We start from the raw sequence: 23,261 nt of genomic DNA, 5'->3' as shown, positions 1-23,261 counted from the left end.
CCATGAGGCATACCCGGAGAAACCAGCACCATAGAACATCTTTGGGGGGGCAGCATGTCATGACCTCGTTGCAAGGCACAAAGAGCCTCACAACGTGGATCATGATCATTAAGGAAAAGGGGAAGAAGATAATCAAACCAGGGATTAACACAAGCACCCAAAGGCACCCACACCCATGGACCCATAAACAACTGAAAGGAGAGACGTCAGAGGAGTGAAGATAAGAAGCACATGGTGCCCCGGAGGACACAACCGTCGCAGGGAGACAAAGAGGACACCGGGGAAAACGCCCAAGCAGCCATCAAGGGTCCCATCAAGAGGGATCGGGGCATTGAGGGGTGGGGAAGCCCGGGGCAATACAGGAGGGTATAAAATGGGCACCTCCACACCACACACCCCGTTCCCGTTTTTCGTTCTGTCAGCCACCATTCCAATAAACCAGAAATCCTTAATACCCATTAAATGAGTCTGTCTTATTGCGAAGCGAGACTGACCCTGACACTTGGACTGCAAGAAGGTCAAACCAGTCCATCCTCCAAGAAATAAAGCCAGACTGCTCACTTGAGGGAATGATATTAAAGGCAAAACTGAAATACTTTGGCCACATAATGAGAAGACAGGACACCCTGGAGAAGATGCTGATGCTAGGGAGAGTGTAGGGCAAAAGGAAGAGGGGCTGACCAAGGGCAAGATGGATGGATGATATTCTAGAGGTGACAGATTCGTCCCTGGGGGAGCTGGGGGTGTTGACGACCGACAGGAAGCTCTGGTGTGGGCTGGTCCATGAAGTCACGAAGAGTCGGAAGTGACTAAACGAATAAACAACAAAACTACTACCTCTCTGCATGATTCCTAGGAACTGGTCTAGTTAGGCTGATTGTGAGTAATTTTGCCATGTCTGGAGTCAGACGTCACACTAAGACGTAAGAGGAACTGCATGCTCGTGGTTTAGCGTGTTTTGAGAATCCAGTGAAATGTGGTTTATCCAGGAGGCCATTTTAAATCGTATACATAGCATAGCACCCAGCCTCTTCCTGCTTCCAGGCATGGCGCTCTCTCCTCCTGGAGGGACGCTGCATCCCTGCTCTGAATCAGAGTTAATAGACACAGGTTCCTAAGACTCCAGGAGGGGCCCTGAGTCTGTGCCCGCTCAGTGCTGGATGGCCCACTGAACTTCCCTTCAGGAGAGGGTCCAGCCTCTTTGAGCCTGAGGGAGAGGCCCCACTGCCTCCTCTGGTCTCATTATCTAGCTGCTCTTGCCATTGAGACATCCTCCGGAAGTCTCCTTGCTATGGCCCAAGACAGCAATTCCACTCCGCGAGGACACAAGAGTGCTCTCCGCCCTCTTACCTTCTTCAGGGAGTTGAGAAAAATGCTATAATTTCCTTCCTCTGACATTCTTTTCTCAATATATGGTATCCCTCTTTGTTTTCAGCCCCATCATCACCTGTGTTGCCCTGCTTGGCACCAGTTCCACTTTCGCTGCATCTCTTATATTGCAGCATCCAAAATTGCTTTGTACTTGAGATGGGAATCTGACTGAGTGCTGCCCCTCCAGCCCTTGGTCACATCATTAATATAACTGCTGGCAAGTCCTGGGCCCAGAACTGAGCCTGCCAACTCCCTGCTAGATACCCCTTTCCTGCTGGGGGAGGATTTGCTCTTGAAGAAGCCTGGCCTGAGATTTTTGAGCCACCTGTGGATCCACTAAGCAGACATCATGGGGTCCTTCAGCGAGAGCTTTGCTGTTCTCCCATATTCTGCCATTACGCTGTAATGTATCAGGAGGCTTTCTAGACGCTCCGGTCCTTCTCTTCCCACTATAGAGAGTATTTGGAAACGGTTCCAGGTAACTAGAAATACATTTCAAGCAACAGAATGACTGCTGTTGACTGTAGATTATCTGTATGATTAAGAAGATCCCCTTCAGCAAAAATATTGGGGAAAGATGAACAAATTGCAAATGTAGTTATCCCGAGATATAGTAATCTAAGCGAAGAGATGTTTTTATCAAGATCATAAAATGCATTATGACCGGTGAGAGCACAAGATGAATTATTGTGCGCATTTATATGACGAATTTGTTCAACATTAGCTCAGGGCAGTCTTTAAGTTGGAACCCTCTCGGTGCTGGCCGTTAGAAAAGCTAACAGCAGTTCTTAGTCGTGTTTCTAATCACCATGTTTGCTGGGCTTTTAACGTAGAAAAGTGGGCTTAGAACATTTCAGGTCCGCAAAAAAAAGCACGCCTTCGCCGTTATCGCAGCGAACCCGCGATGCGCGTCCCCTCCCTGCTCACGAGAAGGCCTCCCGGGCCCCGCGGCCGCCCCGAACGCCGGCCGAGGCTGAGGGCAGCGACTCCCGGCCGGCCTCGCCCTCAGCCCGCGGCGCTGGGGTCGCAGCCAGCGAGGCGGCCGCCTTCGAGGCCGGCGGACTACAGCTCCCATAGTCCGTGACTACAAGCGAAGCGCGCCAGGGGCAATCCTGGCTGCGAGCGCCCCACGCCGGATCTCCGCTGGGGACGCGCCTGCCGGGTCGCGCGAACGACGGCCGGGCGGGGCTCGGGCCCCGTTCGTAGCTCCGGAGGGCGCCAGTTGGGGAAAGGGGCCGCTCCAGGCGCCCGGCCTCGTCCCGCCGCCCCGCCCACACGCCCGTCAGTCCAGGAGAAGCCCCGCCCCGCTCAGACCCCTCCCCTCGGCGTCCGGCTGAGAGCCGCCGCCGCCGCCGCCGCCCCTCCGTTTCCGGGCCGCCGCCGCCGCCGCCGCCGCCCAACCGCCCGCCGCTCCGGAGCGCAGCCCACCAGCCGGCCGAGGCCGCGTCGCGGGGGGACTGCTGCTGGGCCGTCAGAGCGGCGGCAGGTGAGCGAGGGCCGCGCACGCCAGGGCCTGGGCGCCCGCTCCCTCAGGAGGGCGGCTGCTGGTCCATCCGGCGGTCTGTGGGAAGGGGCGCCTCGCCTCACGGCCCACCCGCCGGGCCCGACCGCCAGGCCCGGCGGCCGGCCGGCAGGGCCGAGGCGCGGGTCCGCGGGGGAGGGCCCCTGCCGGGGGTGAGTCCCGAGGGCGGCGAGTGCGCCTGCGCGGGCGGGTGCCCCGGCTCTCCCGGCTCGGGACCCTCGCGGCCGCCGGGCGGGGCGGGAGCCCTGCCGCGCCGGAATCCCTCGCTGCCCGGGAATGACGGCCGTCGCCGACGCGGCGGGAGGGGGCGGAGGGGGCGAGTCGCAGCTGGGTCCCCTCGGTTGGAGCGGGCCGCCCTGCGGGGCCGGGGCTGCTGCTGCGGGTCTCCGCGGACGAGCGTGTGCGGCGCGGAGAACAGGTCTCCCGGCGGGTGCCTGGGCTGGGGCTGGGTCCCGGGGCGGCCTTAGCGCGGGGCGAAAAGACGGCTTGGGGCCATTTTGGGTTGACCTGATTTGAGTCGTGAGCGGGCACCCTTTTAAAAGAGGGGACTCAAACGAAGGACTGGATTTCGTTGCATTTGAATCTGCGGAAGAATCCGAAAGTCTGTGGTTTCCTGGAGGGCCTTGCCATGCCTTCGAAACTTCACCGGCTATGATCTCTTTTACTCCAGCATCCTTGGTGAATTATTTATCCGTTGAGAATTAAGGATGTAGTATGTTATTTTCAGAGAGTAAAATATTTTATCAAATAGTAAAAACCACTGAAAAGAAGAAGTCAGCATCAGGAAAGGGGATATAAGGAAGAGCTTCATCTTCTTTGCTTTGGTTTAATTCTCAGAATGACTGCCAATAAGCATGATTCTGTCTATTGCAAAATTGTTATTTTTAGGTTGCTCTTCAGTGTGATAAATTTGCCATTAAGTTGCAAGGTTATTCCTGTATAGAATTTTGAATTGTGCATACCATAGTATTAAACTGAAAGAGGTATAATCTCTTGTTACGGTGAAATAACAGTATTAAAATAGACACAGAGTCCCTGTAAACAAAAAATGTTGAATATAAAAGCACATTGAGCTAGTGCTGTAGGCTTGCTTTATCTCACTATTTTGAATGTTATAAGTAAAAAAGGAAACACTGTAAAATTGTATGGAACAATGCTCGTATTTTGGGATAATATGTTTGGACTATCTGTACATGCATTAATCTGTTGCAGCAAAACCTGCAGAGTGCTTTTGTGACCTTTTAAAGAGTAACATGTTTATTGTGGTATATTTTGCATGGACTGGAGTCCTTGTCATCAGGTCCCTGAATTGTTATCTCCGGTTAGCAGATTGGGTGGGTTTAAAGAGAAACAAAAGGCAAAAAGAATAGAAATTTACCATTATGCAAAAGATTGAGCAGTCACTTTAGAGTTCACTTGTTTCACATAGGACACTCTTTTGAAATTCCTTTATTCAAGAATGGCTCTTTAAAAACAGTCATAGTGCTGTGGGAGGTTGAAATTTGCCATTTTTAAATAGGTTGCTGTTGAATCTTTTATCCTTTAAACGTGTTGCTATGAATTCCCCTTTTGGGGGAGATGGGCGGTGATAGAAATTTGAAAAATAAATAAATGAATAAAATGCAGAATTATTAGATACACTTGTAACTTTTAGGTTGTATTTATGCAGCACAAAAAACTAGTTTACAAACTATAAGGGCATGGGTTACCACATACTATGAAAGTGGCCTATCTTTTAATGCAACTTATCTCACAGCGTGTTGTGAGGAGAACTGAGAAAAGGAGCTTTATATAATGTTTGGCATCTTCAAGTACTATAGGAATGATGAGATAAAATGGGTGAATAAAATAAGTTGTTCAGCACTACTGCTCTTCCAGCAGTATTTGTTGTGTTAGATTCCCTGGCATGGTTTCTATTTTCAATATAATTTTTCTAAATCCCTTGGTATATTTCTCGCATTATGTCGACTTGTGCTCTGTCTTCCTGCAGGTGGGAGTATATGTTTCTAAGACTGCTCTTTATTTTTATGGCAGTTCTGTTCAGCCTTTATATTGCTGAGATGGATAACATCAGTTGTTTTACCTATGCAGCCTTAATTTAATCCTGTGATGCTGAAATGGCATACATGCCAGTGTTGCAGATGGAAATGCTGACTTCAAGTATTTGGGAGCAGCAGTAGAAGTTGCTAATTAAGGGAAGTCATTGTTCAGTCACTCTAGTATGACATGGAGTTGATACATGGATTGAGATCCCAATTGTGTTGTTAGTGAATGGATTTGGACAAGAGACTGGTTGGATTCTCACATTGTACTAACCCATAATATGGACTGTTTGGCTACAGCTGAATGTGTAATGTGAGCCACCAATTAGGACTTGTAGACCATAGTTTATGAAGTAGCATAACTGTGGATCCAACTAGTTATTGGTTAGTCAAGAAATATAGTTGAGCATAGTATGTGAGCCATCTGTGTTTTTTCCTGTTTTATTGAAAAGTTATGAAAAAGATGATAGCAGAAGCTATAATAGTCATAAAGGCATTAAACCTGCAGCATGGCAGAACTTCCAAGAAATGATGAGTTTAATCAGTAATAAAGCCTTCAGCTCTAAGTGAGCCATAAGGTGTGCTTGCCTTTATGAAACTGCAGTTGAGACATGTAGTAAGCCTCACTGAAATTCTTGGTGAAGTTTTGTGGCTACAGGAGATGGGACTGATGTTAACCTGCTCTTCTGGCTTCACAGTTGTTAAGAATTGGCCTGATGAAAGGAAAAGAGAAGCAAATCAGCTAATGGGTAACAGAATTTTAGCTTTCTTCTCAGACATCTCTATAGACAGCTTTTTCTCTGCAGTGGCACCTGCCCTTTGGAACATCTTGCCCCCGGAGGTGAGGCTAGCCCCATCGCTCCTGGCCTTCCAGAGGGAATTGAAGACCTGACTCTGCCATCGGGCTTGGGGCAGGGAGGAGAATAGTCATACTTGGGGTTGGCTAGTGCCTTGAAGTGCCCCTCCTACGCAAGGACTGAATGAAACCATAACCATACAAGACTGGCCTCGGCAGGACTAGGGAGCCAACCAACCCCAAGAGTGGTTCTTCCTCTCCCCACTCCAGGCATGTTGACAAAGCCAGGTCTTCAATCATTTCCTGAAGTCCAAAAGAGAGGAGGCTAGCCTCCCTTCCGGGAGAAGGGTATTCCAAGGGCAGGAGCTGTTGCAAAGAAGGCCCGCCTCCTGGACCCTGCCAGATGGAGTTCTCTTGCAGACGGGGTCCGCAGCATGCCCTCTCTGCATGAGCGGGTGGGACGGGTTGATGTAACGGAGATGAGATGGTCCCTTAGGTAACCTGGGCCCATGCCATGTAGGGCTTTCAAGGTGATAACCAACACCCTGAATTGGACCCGGAAGCAAACTGGCAGCCAGTGCAGCTCGCGCAGCAACGGGGTAATATGTGCTGATCTTGAAGCACCCAAAATCACCCGGCAGCTGCATTTTGGACCAGCTGTAGCTTCTGGATACTCAAGGGTAGCCCCATGTAGAGCGCATTACAGTAGTCTATAGGGGAGATGACCAGGGCATGAGTGACCATTTGAAGGGTAGCATTTAGTAGTAGCAGTTAGTAGTCGTTAGTAGTAGCTGTAGAAGAACTCTTATTTTTCAAAACCTCTTGTAGAAGATACTGTACTCTGGATCCTAATCCTAACTTTTGTTGTACAATTTCAGGTCTTAAAACAGGACAGCTGATTTATGACCAAACTGCAGCATGTTTTATAAAAATGAATCTTATTGACATATAATGTTAAGGTAAAGGGTAAACTTGCAGGACTGATCCTAAGTTGCAGTTATTCCACTGACCTACAATTATAGCAACAACCACCACCATGTCACCCTTTTAATGCAAAAGGTACTGAGTAGTATTTGTGCACAAAATTATATTTCACTTTCCGATATTTGTGTTTCAAGATACTTGTTCCAGATAGGTATTTTCTGTTGATTCCACATAGGAAAAAACATATAATAGATACGAAGTTTGGTGCATGTTATAAATTTTGTGGTTATTGCCTATCCAGAAATGTTAAGTGGATATTTATTCCTTATCATTTGTATACAAAATAAACTTCAAAATACTAATACAGTAGTTAACCATGATTAATTGACTTGGTTCACAGTCAGAAAAATTCATAAACTATGGTTTTAAAAATCACAGTGTCTAGGTTCATGGTGATGGAGTTTTTAAAGGTTAATAAAAGAACTCCAAGCAGCTAACAGCGATCTTGCAGAGTAGAAGCATGAACCAAAAGAGAACTTACACAGTAAGCTTAATTATGTTCAGAAACAAATTCAGTCTTCGCACTGTAGTTAGATGAAGGAAATAGAGATAGCTTACTTTTATTCAGTAGATCTGGATACAGGTCGTTTCATAGTAGAAAGCATTTTAACCATCACTGGTTCTTTGTAAACACTTTCTGTGTGGAATAGAAAGTGTGTGTGCAAGCAAGATGTTAGAGGACGAGACCTGCATTATGAACCCCCCCTTCTTGCATGTCTGCCGACAAAGTAATGGAGACTGTTAATCCCCAAGCCCAAGAAGAAGGAGGAAGAGGAATTCAGGTGACCCATGTGACATCCCACAAGCACAATAGAGATACATCTTGCTAGAAAGACCCCCTTATGCTTATGAGACAGTGCTGAGTTGACCTCTGATAATTCCAACACATAGAACATACTAAGTTGAAACTAACTAAAACATACTATAGCTTTGTGTGCTGTGAATTTGGAATTATGATTTCTTACATAAGTTATCCTCATGGAGACGACCTGATTCACAATAGTCTGTTTAAACACTGTTTATTTAATTTACCGTACCATTTACTCCAAAAGCCAAAATAAAGCCAACCATATTATAGGTAAAGGCTTCCCTTGACATTAAGTCCAGTCGTGTCCGGCTCTAGGGGGCGGTGCTCATCTCCGTTTCAAAGCCGAAGAGCCGGCGTTTGTCCGTAGACACTTCCATGGTCATGTGGCCAGCATGACTACACGGAACGCCGTTACCTAACAACGCCAACCTAGCAGTTCGAAAACATGCAAAATGTGAGTAGATTAATAGGTACCGCTTCGGCGGGCAGGTAACCATATTATAGCTTAGTATAATTGGTTATTGTTTGATAATTATTGAGAGGCCAATGTTTATGAAAGTTATGAAAGTTTTTCCTTTTACTTATGAAGTTAGTGCAGCTATTTAGATAAGGTTGGGGAATTTTTGAATTTTTCTAACCTTAATGTGATTTTATTGTACATATGCGACAGCTTATCTGAGAATGAGACCTGTTGATACAAATCATTTACCAGTGAAAGCTAGCCAGTACCCTATGCAGACTTAGTAATACGATAATAGTTTACTGAAGTTAAAACTGTAGGTGATGCCAAATGTCAGTGAGTATGGTCATTAAGACCGTACTAATTATCCTGCACTCTCACTGGTCATTGTATTAATTAATGATTGACCGATTACTTGCCATCAAGTCATTTTCGACTCTTAGCAACCACATAGATAGATCTTCTCCAAGATGATCTATCCCTAACCTGTTCTTTCAGGTCTCCCAACAGTGCACTCATCACCTCTGAAATCCATCCACCTGGCTGCTGGTCGTCCTCTTCTTCTCTTTCCTCCTACCTTTCCCAGCATTAGAGCCTTCTCCAGAGGGCTGGGTCTTCACGTAACGTGTCCAGAGTTGGATAATTTGTAATACAATAATTTGTCATTGCATTACAATGAGACAATTCCTCAAATAATAATCCTAGGCAGAAATATGTCAGTCTTCATTTCAGTTATCTGTTGACCAGGTTTCATGGTTTACTTTAAACTTGCTTTATTGAATAGGCCAAAATTGCTGGATCCACATGTATAAAACCATTATGCAATTTATTGATTTTGGCTTTGTGCATGAATCCAGCTGCTTTTGCTTTGTTCAGTAAACAGTGGTTAAAGCAAATACAGTTTAGCATAATGTATGAAATCAGTTGGTTACTAGGTCTATATGTAATGTCAAGCCATTAACCAGCGTTTATAAGCAGGATTCATACACTGAGCTAAGCCAGCATAGGACACACCACATTATCGTTTGCATGATGTATGAATCTATAGCTGCAAGAATAAGAAGCATTAGCGTCACCATTATTTATTTGTCCCTTAAACTGCTAGATTAGTTAGGAGTTTGCAGTGATTTCAGATCTTACTCTAGACCACAAGTTAGTAATCAGTAGTTAAATGATGGAAATCTGTGATAGTAAAATGAAATCTGTCTCTTATAGTAAATTGAGCCTTGAAGATAGGGATAAATATAGGCTCTGCTGAAAAATTGGAGAACTAAGATCGAATTGAGAAATCCCACCCTAATGTAGATTAATGGTCAAGACAGCTATTCCACAAGAAAGGAGTTTAAATTCCAGTACATTTAGTGGGTAGCAGTAGGATGCAGATTAAATTGTCATTTGGGTGCTGCAGCTTGTCTTCCTCTGTAGGACTGGTATCTGGATGGGCAGTGACATGGAGCTTACTAATGCTATGAGATATGCATCTCATGAAGGCTTTTGCTATTTTTTATGAAGAGGAATATATATGTCATAGTTGCATACATAGCAACATTAGGAGTTCCTACCTATAGTGGGTATTCCATAGCTTTTTATACCCTGTTTTTCTTTCCTGCATACAGGTAGTCCTTGCTTAATGACCACAATTGGGACTGAGTGGATTTGTAGTTAAGTGACACGCCCGTGTGACTACTTTGCTCAGTGACCACAATCTTAATACTCCCGATTGTGGTCCTTACGCAATCTCCTGGGTCGTTAAGTGGACTGAGTGAAAGAGCTGCCTGCTGAAGGGTTTCCCCTCCCCTCTGTACATAGAGGGGAAATCCTTGGTGGGTCTGGAGGAATGAAGCAGAAATCTTCAGGATTTCAGCTTCGTTCTTGTAGCTCCACAAAGTGTTTCCCCTCCCCTCTGTCCCCTCCGCTTGCAACCTTCCCTGCCGGCTTCCCTGTTGACTCTCTGGGGAAGCTGGTAGACAAGATTGCAAATGGCGATCACATGATCACGGGGCGCTTGGCAGCCGGCCGTAAATGCGAGTGCCTGGAGTGCGGTTACGTGACCGCAGGGGTGGGGGTGCAATGTTTCACGACAGCCGAAAGTGCTTTACAGGCCGTGAAGCACCCTTTCCAAGGCTGTTGTTGCTTTGAACAGTCGTTAAGCAACTGGTCGATAAGCGAGGACTACCTGTAATTTCAGATGGAGGCTTTTTCCCCCTATTTTTGAGAATACTACAAGAATTAATTCCAAACTGTGGGGTGAAAGAATGTGTGGTCACATACAGCACAGCTGAAATAGGTGATTCCTAAGACAAAGAGCTTGTTTTTTATGAGTGTGTTAAGAGCAAGTGCTATTACTCTGTGATTTTCTCCAAATTTTTCAGACTTAACACTCACCCATTGTTTCCTTTTGCATGTATACTTTATTTGGAAAGTAGCAATAATGGAGGAATTGTACTTTAATTTCAAACAGAGCTATTTGGAATCTGCTTGACTTTAAAATAAAAGTTTATGTGTGTTTGCACACGCAAAAGGAGTGTGGGAAGATCAATTGCCACGAATATACTACAAATATTCCAGAAACAAGAGCTGACAATTTCAGTATTTTCCTGTGAGATGGAAAGTAAATTTGGTTAATAGGAAAAAGTCATCTGTTTCCTATTGAGAAGAGAGCAAATTATAGAAGCTTAATAGTTAAAGAATTTAAAGTAGAATTACTGTACCTTTCCTTTACCCTCCATCTGTTTTGGACTATAATTCCTCTGTTCCATGGCCATTGGCCATACGGATTTAGAAGCAGAGTGACTGTGCTCCAACATAGTTGGAAGGCCATAAGATTGGGAAAAAGTAGTCTATAGTATCGCTGAGCTGAACCCCCGCTGCCTGTGACAATTAACCCTTAGGATAGCATGGCAAAATAGAGCAGCTGGCTTTCTTGTCTTAATACAAGGGGCTTTAGTACTTTAGTACTCTTATGCATAGCTGCATCGTTTTTAGAGACATTGTTCTATAAATGTTAAGAGTGAGTTTATTATATTTTTGGCTTTGCAAATTTATGGCTCTCTTTTCAGAATTTTTAAAAGCTCTTTGGCTACTCATGATTGAAGAATGTTTTGACTGAGTAACACAGCTTTGATTTAACTCATATGGAATTAATAAGGAGTGGAGCTTAAGTAGTTTAGAGAGTTAACATCCAGCCTTCAGGTTTTGAATCCAAAACTTATTGCAGTTTGATTTTCAGCTTTTTGAAATAATTATCCTGAAGTAAAACATTTTTACTTTGGTTATCAAGACTTTCAAACAGATTCAGTTCACAAATGATTTATCCTTGTAATTTTGCTAACATTAATAGAATTCCTCAAGCTTAGAAAACCATTTAATAGGAAAGGAGACAAAGATGGAAATAATAAGGATTTGCGTGGACTGACTGACTCGAAACATGTCCACGTAACATACTAAGACAACTCATTTAAAGATGTATATTGTATGAGGATAAGACAAAATTGGGTTCACAGAGCTCTTTAACCAGTTTTTATCCTGGGTTTTTTGTTTGGTAACTTAGTCTAGGCTTTCCATTTTGTCCAAACCTGGAATGGAGGGATATTTAGTTAATCCTTTTTCTGGCTCTTGGCACAGAGATAGAAGGTTTAAAAAGGTGCTAAATGGATTGTCTCTAACCTTGCAATTTGTTTTTTTACTTTTTCCCATATTCCCCATATGTGTGTTTTTGATATGGAGTTGTTGTTTATTCGTTTAGTCGATTCCGACTCTTCATGACTTCATGGACCAGCCCACACCAGAGCTTCCTGTTGGTCGTCAACACCCCCAGCTCCCCCAGGGACGAGTCCATCACCTCTAGAATATCATCCATCCACCTTGCCCTTGGTCGGCCCCTCTTCCTTTTGCCCTACACTCTCCAGCATCTTCTCCAGGGTGTCCTGTCTTCTCATTATGTGGCCAAAGTATTTCGGTTTTGCCTTTAATATTCCCTCAAGTGAGCAGTCTGGCTTTATTTCCTGGAGGATGGACTGGTTTGATCTTCTTGCAGTCCAAGGCACTCTCAGAATTTTCCTCCAACACCACAGTTCAAAAGCATCGATCTTCCTTCTCTCAGCCTTCCTTATGGTCCAGCTCTCGCAGCCATATGTTACTACGGGGAACACCATTGCTTTAACTATGCGGACATTTGTTGTCAGTGTGATGTCTCTGCTCTTAACTATTTTATCGAGATTTGTCATTGCTCTTCTCCCAAGGATTTAGCATCTTCTGATTTCCTGACTGCAGTCAGCATCTGCAGTAATCTTCGCACCTAGGACTACAAAGTCTTTCACTGCTTCTACATTTTCTCCCTCTATTAGCCAGTTCTCAATCAAGCTGGTTGCCATAATCTTGGTTTTTTTGAGGTTTAGCTGCAAGCCAGCTTTTGCACTTTCTTCTTTCACCTTCATCATAAGGCTCCTCAGTTCCTCTTCGCTTTCAGCCATCAAAGTGGTATCATCTGCATATCTGAGATTGTTAATGTTTCTTCCTCAAGCCCAGCATGTCGCATGATGTGTTCTGCATACAAGTTGAATAGGTAGGGTGAGAGTATACTGCCGTACTCCTTTCCCAATCTTAAACCAGTCCGTTGTTCCGTGGTCTGTTCTTACTGTTGCTACTTGGTCGTTATACAGATTCTTCAGGAGGCAGACAAGATGACTTGGTATCCCCATACCGCTAAGAACTTGCCCCAATTTGTTATGGTCCACACAGTCAAAGGCTTTAGAATAGTCAATAAAACAGAAATAGATGTTTTTCTGAAACTCCCTGGCTTTTTCCATTATCCAGCGGATATTGGCAATTTGGTCTCTAGTTCCTCTGCCTTTTCTAAACCCAGCTTGTACATCTGGCAATTCTCGCTCCATGAATTGCTGAAGTCTACCTTGCAGGATCTTGAGCATTACCTTAGTGGCATGTGAAATGAGTGCGACTGTTCAATAGTTTGAGCATTCTTGAGTGTTTCCCTTTTTTGGTATGGTGATATAAGTTGATTTTTTCCAGTCTGATGGCCATTCTTGTGTTTTCCAAATTTGCTGGCATATAGCATGCATTACCTTGAGAGCATCATCTTGCAAGATTTTGAACAGTTCAGCTGGGATGCCGTCGTCTCCTGCTGCCTTGTTATTAGCAATGCTTCTTAAGGCCCATTCAACCTCACTCTTCAGGATGTCTGGCTCTAGCTCACTGACCACACCGTCAAAGCTATCCCCGATATTGTTATCCTTCCGATACAGGTCTTCGGTATATTCTTGCCCCCTTTTCTTGATCTCTTTTTCTTCTGTTAGGTAGGTTGATATGGAGAGTCTGCTTTAAATGTTCAGCTTTATTTCATTCAATCTCATTCTAGTTTTTACGTTTTAGTGCAGGGTTGTTGTTTTGGTAGTGTGTAGTGGTAGTATATGAGTCTATACTTAGATTTCAGCCTAATGCTCATATAACATTATTTTTGAGTGTGGTAATTAGTATTCTTATCAGACACATGCCTTTAAATTGTGGTGTTTTCTGTTAAAATTGCTCCCGCATTAAGATACAGGGGGACCCCTAACTGATAAATGCTAGCCTTTTAACATAATATCTTGAGTTTGAAAAACAAAGTTTTACACAGACATTTTAGGACATGCTCAGACATTTTTGCCCATCAGGGTTGTATCTGCCGAGAGAGAGTTTTAAATCATCTGTACCAAAGCCTTCAGCAATCAATCAATCAATCAATCAATCAATCAATGTATGTAATTTTTAAGAAGTAGAAACAATGAATACATTCAAATTGTCATCCAACAACTTAGTGATCATTCTCTATCAGGATTTTTCTTTTGTTTCTGTTTGTCTCTCAGAGTTAATATCCTTTTCTATGGTCACTTTTTCGTGGCTGAGTATTTCTCATGCTTTAGTTTACTCAAACAAGAAAATACAACTGCTGTTAGATGGAAAATATCTTTGTTGCCTAATTGCTTATTTCACACAAAGCTGCGTTGGTATAATAGGTTCGTATAATATTTACTCTACAGTATATTATAAGTTGCATATCAGTCACACTGAATATATTTATTTGGAAGCATGCAGATAGAAATATCCCATTTTCCTAATCAGTTATATATCAGTTCACCATGAAACTTATTCTGCAGTGATGTGTGGAGATTCTGAATTGATGGTTTGCGATTGGTGAATTCAATCATGATAGAGAGCTACTGGTCAGTAAACATACAGATCTGGGGATAGAATTTTCAGCTTTTTTCAGTTTGGAATGGTGACAGTTTTGTGGTTCGCTCCTTTTAGCTTTTTTAACAGGATGGTCAGGAGGCAACTATGGCCAGAGATGATGCTTAGAATAGTTGCCAGCTATATAATCCCATCATGTTAATAGAGGTGACTGTTGTGTCATGTTCTGAATGGGACTACCATTTAGAAGGATCTAGAAAATAAGTGATTTCCCATGTAAATTCTGGTCTTTATGCGAGAAGAAAATGTACTACTGTAGTTCTGAAGAAGGCTAAAACAGTGCTACTAAAGAGATCGGAAGTAAATAGCCCTTTACATATGACAGATTTCAGCAGCAGTATGTGGTTTCTTTGCTGGGTAGTCTCTACATAACATTCCAGTTAGTGACATGCTGCTCCCACAGCAGAAATTGGAACCTCAGAGAAATGTCTAATCCCTCATTTTCAACATATGCACAGGTACTTTTCTGTGTGCACCTGCAAGAGGTAGAGAAAGACTCATTTTTGTTCTGAACTATAGCTTGATAAATTGCATCCGATCACATCAGAGCCATATAGGTTCTTTGTGCATATATCATATCAAAGATGAAAATGACAAGAATGTGCAAGGAGACCAGCCCTGAGACAAAGATCTCAGAAAGGCATTAACAAAGAACTTCAGAGAGCTGCTAGTGTTAAAGTAACATCTATAAAGACATTGAAAGGGGAAACAGACATGAAAAAAATAAGAAAGAAAAGATCTCTGAACTCAGGAGGAGTTTCCAGCTTTAAACTGGTATGTTGAAGGACACCAGTGGAGATCTACTAACTGATTCAAAGAAGATCAAAGATGGAAGGAGTATATTGAAATTTTGTACAGTAGAGAGTACCCTGTTGAAATTTGGCAAACAGCAGAAAAAGAATCTGTCAACTTTCTAACAAAACTATCCCAACCAATCTGGAGAGCAGCACAATGGCCAGCAGATTGGGAGAGGTCAGTCTACTTACCGGTACCAAAGAAAAGAGACTTAATGGAGTGTACAAACTTTACATTGCTAGCAAATAATACTTACGATCATCCAGTGCAGAGCTCTTGTGGAAAGGGAGATGCCAGATGTTTAAACTGGCTTTAGAAAAAGCTAAGGGATGAGATATTACTGCTGATGCATGCTGGATAATTGAGAAAATCAAAGAATACCAAAAAGAAATTGCATGTGCTTCATTGATTATACAAAGACCTTTGATTGTGTTGATCACATCAAGCTGTAGAATGTGCTCAGAAAAATGGGAATCCCAGAACATCTTATTGTCTTCATGTGAAACCTATACACAGGTCAAGAAGCCACACTATGGACAGAGTGGCTCCAGGTTGGCAAAGGAGTGTGCCAAGGTTGTATATTCTTTATTTATTCAACCTATATGCTGAATGTATATTGAGGGAAGCTGGATTTGAAGATGAGTGGTTTTAAAATTGGAGGAAGAAACATCAATAACCTGCACTATGCTGATGACACTACTGTGATAGTTGAAAATGCAAATGATCTTCAGACTCTAGTAATGAAGGTCAAGGAGCACAGTGGAAAAATGAGACTAAGGTTAGTTATAAAGAAAACCAAACTCATGACAACAGATACAGCAAAAGCCTTAGTGTTGACAAGGAAGATACCTTCTGCCTTTTATCAACTATCAAAGGAATCAGCAGTCAAGAAATATGTTGTAGACTAGCACATGGTAGAGTATCAGTGAAAGCCTTGGAAAAGATTCAGATGCCATGATGTAACTATTACTACAGATCAAGATTGGGAAGGCAGTGGTTTTCCTTGTGACACTCTGCAGAGTGAAAGCTGGACTCTGAAGAAGCAGGATAGAAAGACTATTGATCCTTCTGAACTTTGGTGCTGGAAAAGACTCCTGAGAATGCCATAGATAACCAAGAAAACAAACCAATGGATCATAGAACAAATCAGTTGGGAATTCTCACTTGAGGCACAAATGACCAACCTTAAATTACCATATTTTGGACTCATTATGCAAGGACCTAGCATTCTGGAGAAGTCTATAATGTTGTGAGAGGTGGAAGGAAAGCAAAAAAAGGACTACCAGCAGTAAGGTGGATGGATTATTACAGTGGCAACAGGTGCACCATTGGAAGACCTGAAGGACCAGGGGACAGATTGTCTTGGAGAAAATATAGCTATGTGGTTGCTCAGAGTTGACACTGACTTGATGGCACATAGTCAGTTAATGCCATATTCATTGCCTGTATATTACATACTCTTATTATTAACACTTGGAGCTCAATTACTTATTATATGAACTATAATTATTTGTTATATGAACTATGTGGAAATGTTAATGGTTGCATTATGCATGTGCCCAAGTACAAATGTTGAATGGAATGATTTAATATTTTTTTATTGGAGAAAAGGGAAGCTCCTTTTGGTTTTCCTTTCCTCTTAAAAAAGATGCTTAAACAGATCTGTCTTTCTCTGTGAATGCTCATATGCGCGTGTTAGTGCATTCCCTTTGAACCACAAACGTTGTCCACCTCAGTGTAAACCATGAATTACATTAGAGAAATCAGTCCCAGCCAAGAGAAATGCAAAATACAGATTAGAACTTCTGGGTGGAGAAAATGGTGGACTAACATATCTCCGAACAGTGGAGATGCCACCAAGGCAGAAACCAACAACTGGGTGACAAGCCCAGGCTAGCAGAGCTTCTTTGGACAAGGAGAAGCCAGGAGATTACCTGCTTGTGCTCTGGACTTGTGAGTAGAGTGCTGGGAGCCAAGGGAGAAATACCAAGCTCACAGCATCATGCAGAGCCTGTTTAAGGACACAGTTTTGCCCACTCCACTTTCTAGTGCACGTTTGGATTACAATAATTTTAAAAGCTACAGAGATCTTCTGAGCAGCAGAGCAACTAAACCACCCAGTGAGTGATTCTTCAACCTGAATTAAAGTGAAAAGCAAAGAAATAATTACAAGGATTTAAAAATAATTAAAAGCAAAAAACTTGCCACGAGTTTGAATTAAGAAAGTCTATAGCGGATTAAGAAAGTTTAAAATGGATTAAGTGGCCAGTTAAATTTGGAATATTACTTAAAGTACTTTTGAATTAAATAAATAATACATATATCCGTGAGAACGAGCACTGCTAAAAAGTGCTAAAAACGGTGATTGGTTGGTTTAGTTAAACAAAGAGATAAGGGAAAGTTGCAAAAGATTATGTGACTATAAGACCATGGAGTGCCAAATGGGACTACAGGTAGTCCTTGATTTACGACCACAATGGGACTGGAATTTCTGTTGCTAAGTGATGTGGTTGTAAAGTGAGATGTCACATGACTGCATCAGCGACAGCAGTCCCTGTTGCCTTTAAGTGAATTTCACTGGTGGTTAGCTGAGGATCCACCCCAATCCAAGCCATTCAGACTTGGTCCTTCCCAGCCTCGAGCCTCAGGTAAGGGACTGCCTCTAACTCCCCCACCCACCTGTCTCCCCCCTGATCTCTGCACTTTTGGCCACCCTGCACCCTGCCCCAGAACCATGCGGCTCTGGGGCTGCTTGCCACACTGTGGCTCAGGCTTCTTTGCGTGCCACAGCTCTGGGACTGCAAGAAGCCCCTGAGCCGCAGCACGAAGCCGCAACTGCCCCTGGAACCCTCAGCTGCCCCAGCCCAGTCCTAGCCACAGTTGCCTTTGCCACCCTGTACTCCGAGACCCCTGCCAGCCTGCACTCTACCACCCCAGCTGACCTTCACCATCTTCTTGCTCCCACTGCTGATGAGGCATGCCTGGCCTGGCCTGGCCTGGCCCTTTGTGCCAAGAAGCCAAGCTGCGTGGCGCAGCACGGCTGGGGATGGGCTTCCTGGCATGCCGTGGCTCTGGGGTTGCTTCTTGCTTCTGCTTCTTGTGGTGCCCTGGGCTGGGGCTGGGCTTCTTGGTGTGCTGCAAGAAGAAGAAGCAAGCAAGAAGCAGCCTCAGAGCTGTGGCACGCCAAGAAGCCCAGCCTAGCCCAGCCGTGCAGCACTAAGGGGTTTCTTGGTGTGAAGGGACAGGCTGGGCACACCTCATCAGCAGCGGGAGCAAGAAGATGGTGAAGGTTAGCAGGGATGGCAGAGTGCAGAGTGGCAAGGGGCCAAACGGGCATAGATGGGGGGAAGATAGGTGGATGTGGGGAGTTGAAGCACCCCTATGGTCATAAGTGTGGGCGAGCTGCCAAGCGCCTGAATTTTGACTATGTGACCACGGGTGCTGCAACGGCCATAACTTTGGGGACTGGTTGCAAGTCCCTTTGTTCAGTGCAGCTATAACTTCAAATGGTTGCTGAACAAATGGTTGTAAGTCAAGGACTACCTGTAAAGAGTTAAGGATACAGAGAAAGAAAAGAAAGAAAATCTTTCTTTTACTTCTCAAAAGGTACAAATTATAGTTAATGGGGAACTGACAAAACCCTGTGAGATACAGAAAGGGACAAGACAAGGATGCCAGCTTTCACCATTGCTATTCATTCTGGCTCTTGAGATATAAGACATGATAAGAGAATTGCTGGGGTTGTCAGCACCTGATCATTCGAGCATTCACACTATCACAGTCAAGAGGCTGGGATTCCTTTAACTGTTTTAATGAAGCATAATGAACGGTACAGAAGGCAAGCTGCGAATAAAGATTTCCCGCTCAAACCTAACTTAAAAACTACATTCTCTTAGTTAGTCCCCTTTCCCATGAAACCATCCCCCCTCCCATCCAGATGGTATTCCTGGCATATCTCAGCCCCGTGTCCTTGATGTCCTCCATAGCCATAATAAACCACTTCACACTCCAACTTCACACCCCCTCACATCTGGTGACACGGATTCCATTCCTTGGAGAAGGAAATGATGGTAGATGCTCAGATAAGGGTTTCTGTGAAACCTTTGGGGGGATCTGACATACCGCCCCCCCAAGAAAGACTAAAGAAACAATCAGATATCACATAAATTAAGCAATGCGGTTAGTAAGGAGAGGACTTAGAAGTGTCCTAACAGCCAGGAACCACGCTGAGACAAGGAATAGATCTCTAGTGTTTTATTACTGCTACATAACAGAGAATCCTAACAAACTGAAGAAGCGTGGGAAAAACCCAGACATTTAAACCCCAAAGACTAAGGCGGGCCCGATCTGTGTCTCTTTGAATGGCCACCTAATTCCTCAGTACTACGCATGCGCTTTACAGCCTGATGGGAGACCCCTGCTCGCCATCCTCACTCATGACAAGAAGGATACTTCTTTAGCATGAAACTTTTTGGTTAAAATAGGAGCATTAACCCACTCAGGATCTGGAAAATGTACTGTAAAGATTTGTGAAAAAACCGAGAGTCCAGAATGTCTTTAACTTCAAAATGCTGGTGACCATCGACCATGATGGGTGGAGGGGTTGCTGCAGGCTGGTGCCACTTAGAACCGTCCGGTGCAGGTTTAAGCAAGCTACAATGAAAAACAGGGTGAAGCCTTTTGAGGGTGGGGGGTAATTGCAATTGAACAGTGACAGGATTAATAACTTTTGTGATGGGGAAAGGTCCAACAAATTTGGGGGCAAGTTGAGGGTTGTTGGGAGCGTAAAAATTTGGTGGAGAGATAAACGAGATTGCCCACTTTAAATTTCCATTCTGGGCTCCTGTGACGGTCAGCAAACTTTTTCTGAGTTTCATGAGTGTGATCTAACGCTTGGCGGATGACTGGCCAATTAGTGGCAATCTGTGCAGCCCAGTCGGCTACACAGGAGTCAGGCAAGGATTGCAGTTGAAGTCCAGGTACTGGAACGAAGTCCTGGCCATAAATGATATGAAGAGGGGAAAACCCAGTGCTCTGGTGAACTGCATTATTTTAAGCAACCTCAGCGAAAGGAAGGAGATCCACCCAATGGTCCTGTTGGAAGCTAATGTAGCAGCGTAAGAATTGCTCTAGAGTAGATTGAGCCCGTTCAGTCGCTCCATCCATCTGCGGATGGCTCGATCAGCTGAGGGATTGCTGTACACCAATTAATTTCAAAAATGCCTGCCAAAATTTGGAAGTAAATTGGACGCCTCTGTCGGAAATATGTGGGACAATCGTGAATTTTATAGATATGTGTGAGAAATAGCTTGGCTAACTGCTGGGCAGTTGGGATTTTAGTGCAAGGTATAAAATGAGCCTGCTTGGAAAACAAATCAATTACAGTCCAAATAACAGTCTTGTTTTTACTGTCAGGTAAATCCACAATAAAGTCCATGGCTATTTTCTTCCATGGAGCCTTGCGGGAGGCTATGGGTTGTAAAAGTCCTTGTGGTTTCCCCCCCCCCTTTTCTTTGCTTGGGCACAGATGTGGCATGATGTGACATAGGACTGTACATCAGCACAAAGGGAGGGTCACCAAAATTGGCGCCTCACCAAGTGGAGAGTTTTTGTGAAGGCAAAATGACCCACAGATTTAATACCATGGGAATGGTGTGAAATTGGCGAAGAGACTCAGGCATGTAGATTTTGCTGGTACAATACCAGATGTTGTCAATTTCAGTTAATTGGGCTTTGTTACATTGTAGCCAGGATCCTTAAGTAGTGCCTGAAGCAGTTCCTCTTTTAGGTCAGCCTGCACTTTCACTTTTAGGCTACTGCTTGTTTGCGGGTTACGCAAGCCATGCCAAGCTGCTTCTGAGAGAAAACTGTCTACAATTTGAGTTTGGGCAGTGTGATACTACGGGAGGCGAGAAAGCGCATCAGCAAGAAAATATCTCTTGCCTGGAAGGAAATTTAGAGTAAAATTAAAACAGCTAAAAAATTGAGCCCAACGAATTTGTTTGCCGTTCAATTTCCTGGGGGTTTGTAAAGCTTGGAGGTTTTTGTGATCAGTCCAAACCTCAAAGGGATAAAGAGTGTGCTCAAGCAAATGCCTCCAGTGTGTGAGATCAGTCTTTACAGCAAAAGCTTCTTTTTCCCAAATGGGCCAGTTGCGCTCAGAGTCAGAAAATTTGCGTGAGAGGTAAGCGCAGGGGCGGAGGAAACCTGTTTCATCTTTTTGAACCAAAACTGCCCTGACAGCTGAGTCAGAAGCATCCACTTGCACAATAAAGGGGCGAGTTGGGTCTGGGTGGGCTAGAATGGCTTCTCTAGTAAAAAGAAGCTTTAAATGATCAAAAGCTGTTTGACAATCAGAAGTCCAGGCAAGTCTAGCCCCCGGGGAGGTAACTTTCCAGGTTTCTCCCCTCTCTCTAGTTTTCAACAAGTCAGTTAGAGGCACAGCAATTTGAGCAAATTGGGGGATAAAATTTCTATAGAAATTTGCGAAGCGCAGAAAACTTTGAAGTTGACGCCTGGTGCGAGGGGGTTCCCACCCCATGATGTCTTGTACTTTAGCAGGATCCATTTTGACCCCATTGGAAGAAATATGATAGCCCAAATAGTCCAGCTGGGACTTATGGAACTCGCATTTAGAGAGTTTGGCGTACAGCTTAGCATCTCTCAGTTTGTGCAAGACTTTCTTGACAAGCTGAACGTGGTCTTTGAAGTTCTCAGAATAGATTAAAATGTCACCTAAGTAAATCAGGACCCCTTTGTACAAATGTTCATGAAGGACCTCATTGTCATGAGTAAGGATGGCGAGCAGGGGGCTCCCACCCAGACTGTCAAGCGCATGCGTAGCACTGAGGAACTGTTCAGCCATTCAAAGAGACACAGATCGGGACCGCCTTAACCTTTGGGGGTTATATGGCTGGGTTTTCCCACGCTTCCTCAGTTTGTTAGGATTCTTGTTAAGTACTACTAATAAATATTAGAGACCAAGTCATTGTCTCAGTGTGTTTCCTGGTAATCAGGACACTCATTGATATATTGCATAAACACCCCAGGAGCCGCCACTAACCCAAATGGGAGGACTTTGTATTGATAGGAACCTAGAGGGCAGTTAAATGCTGTCTTCCATTCACCCCCTCCCTTGCCGTTATTAAGTGAATTTTACTGCTCGCTAGCCTGGGCACCCACCCCAATCCAAGCCATTCTTGGCTTGGTGCCTCCCAGCCCTGAACCTCAGGTAAGCGACTGCCTTCAACTCCCTCCATCCGCCTATCTCTCTCCCATCTCTGCCCTTTTGGCTGCCCGGCACCCTGCCTTGTGGGGTGGCAAGCAGACCCAGAACTGGACGGCTCTGGGGCTGCAAGAAGCCCCTGAGCCGCAGCGCAGCATGGAACCACAGTCGCCGCATCCCGAAAGCTCTGAGCCTGATAGGGTGGCTGTGCCCCTGTGTAAGGGCCGGGCTCCTCTCCTTCCTTGGTTGGGGCCCTTGAAAGGTGTGTGGGGAGAGATGGCACAAGTGTTTCCATGGCTTTCCTTTTAGATGCTCTGGAGGGCTATAGAACCTTTAATAGAGTATAATTAGCATGTATATTTGTAGTCAGGTTATTTATAAAGCAGAATTTACTATATTGAGGGAAATACCTACTTTTTGACCAAACCTTGCATGCAATCGTATTTTAGTAGGTTGCTTCATGTAGTTCGTGATGATCTGCACTGTTATAATAGTTGTAGATACAGTATGAAATACATGGAGACAAAGTTATTCTAGTGAATACCTTGATAAATTGATTTTAGGAGATGATACTATCATTGGTTATGAAATAGGACACTCTGTATAAATTAGTGAAGCTGTGTTGCATGAGTTCTGGTGGATGAAGGGATTCAAATTAATTCAGACATGCAGAAAAACACAACCAGATTGATCAAGAGGCTAGAACTCTTGATCAAGTTCCATATGAGGAACTTTATGAAGTCTGTTTTTTAGCAAGTGGGGGAGAGTCAGATATAGATATGCATAAAATGATACGGGGTCAATAAAGTCAGTTGTGCTATTCATATGAGAACCAGGGATAATCTCAACTAAATGGTGGGAGATACCCAACAGGCAAAAGGGAGCACAGTTAAATTATGAAGTTTGTTATTGCACTGGAAGGTTAGATAAATTCAAGGTGGGTTAAGACCATCATTAGCTACAATGATTATAGTGTACATTAAAAGCCACATAGTTTAAAATATCTATTGTG

At 44.0% G+C, this 23,261-nt stretch overlaps 1 protein-coding gene across 1 annotated transcript in view; it reads left to right on the top strand.

Moving 5' to 3' along the window:
• The first annotated feature begins 2,759 nt into the window (after window positions 1-2,759).
• The window catches only part of GARRE1 (granule associated Rac and RHOG effector 1), a 107,556-nt gene continuing 87,054 nt past the window's right edge, over window positions 2,760-23,261 (top strand). The window contains exon 1 of the mRNA XM_063313018.1: window positions 2,760-2,857. The gene's annotated coding sequence lies outside the window, so the exon portion shown is untranslated. The remainder of the gene's footprint in view (window positions 2,858-23,261) is intronic.

The sequence above is a fragment of the Candoia aspera genome, chromosome 11, assembly GCF_035149785.1.
Source record: "Candoia aspera isolate rCanAsp1 chromosome 11, rCanAsp1.hap2, whole genome shotgun sequence".
In the NCBI taxonomy this organism is placed as follows: Eukaryota; Metazoa; Chordata; class Lepidosauria; order Squamata; family Boidae; genus Candoia; species Candoia aspera.
The sequence above is the reverse complement of the archived record's forward strand: the minus strand, read 5'-3'. Positions and strand labels throughout refer to the sequence as shown.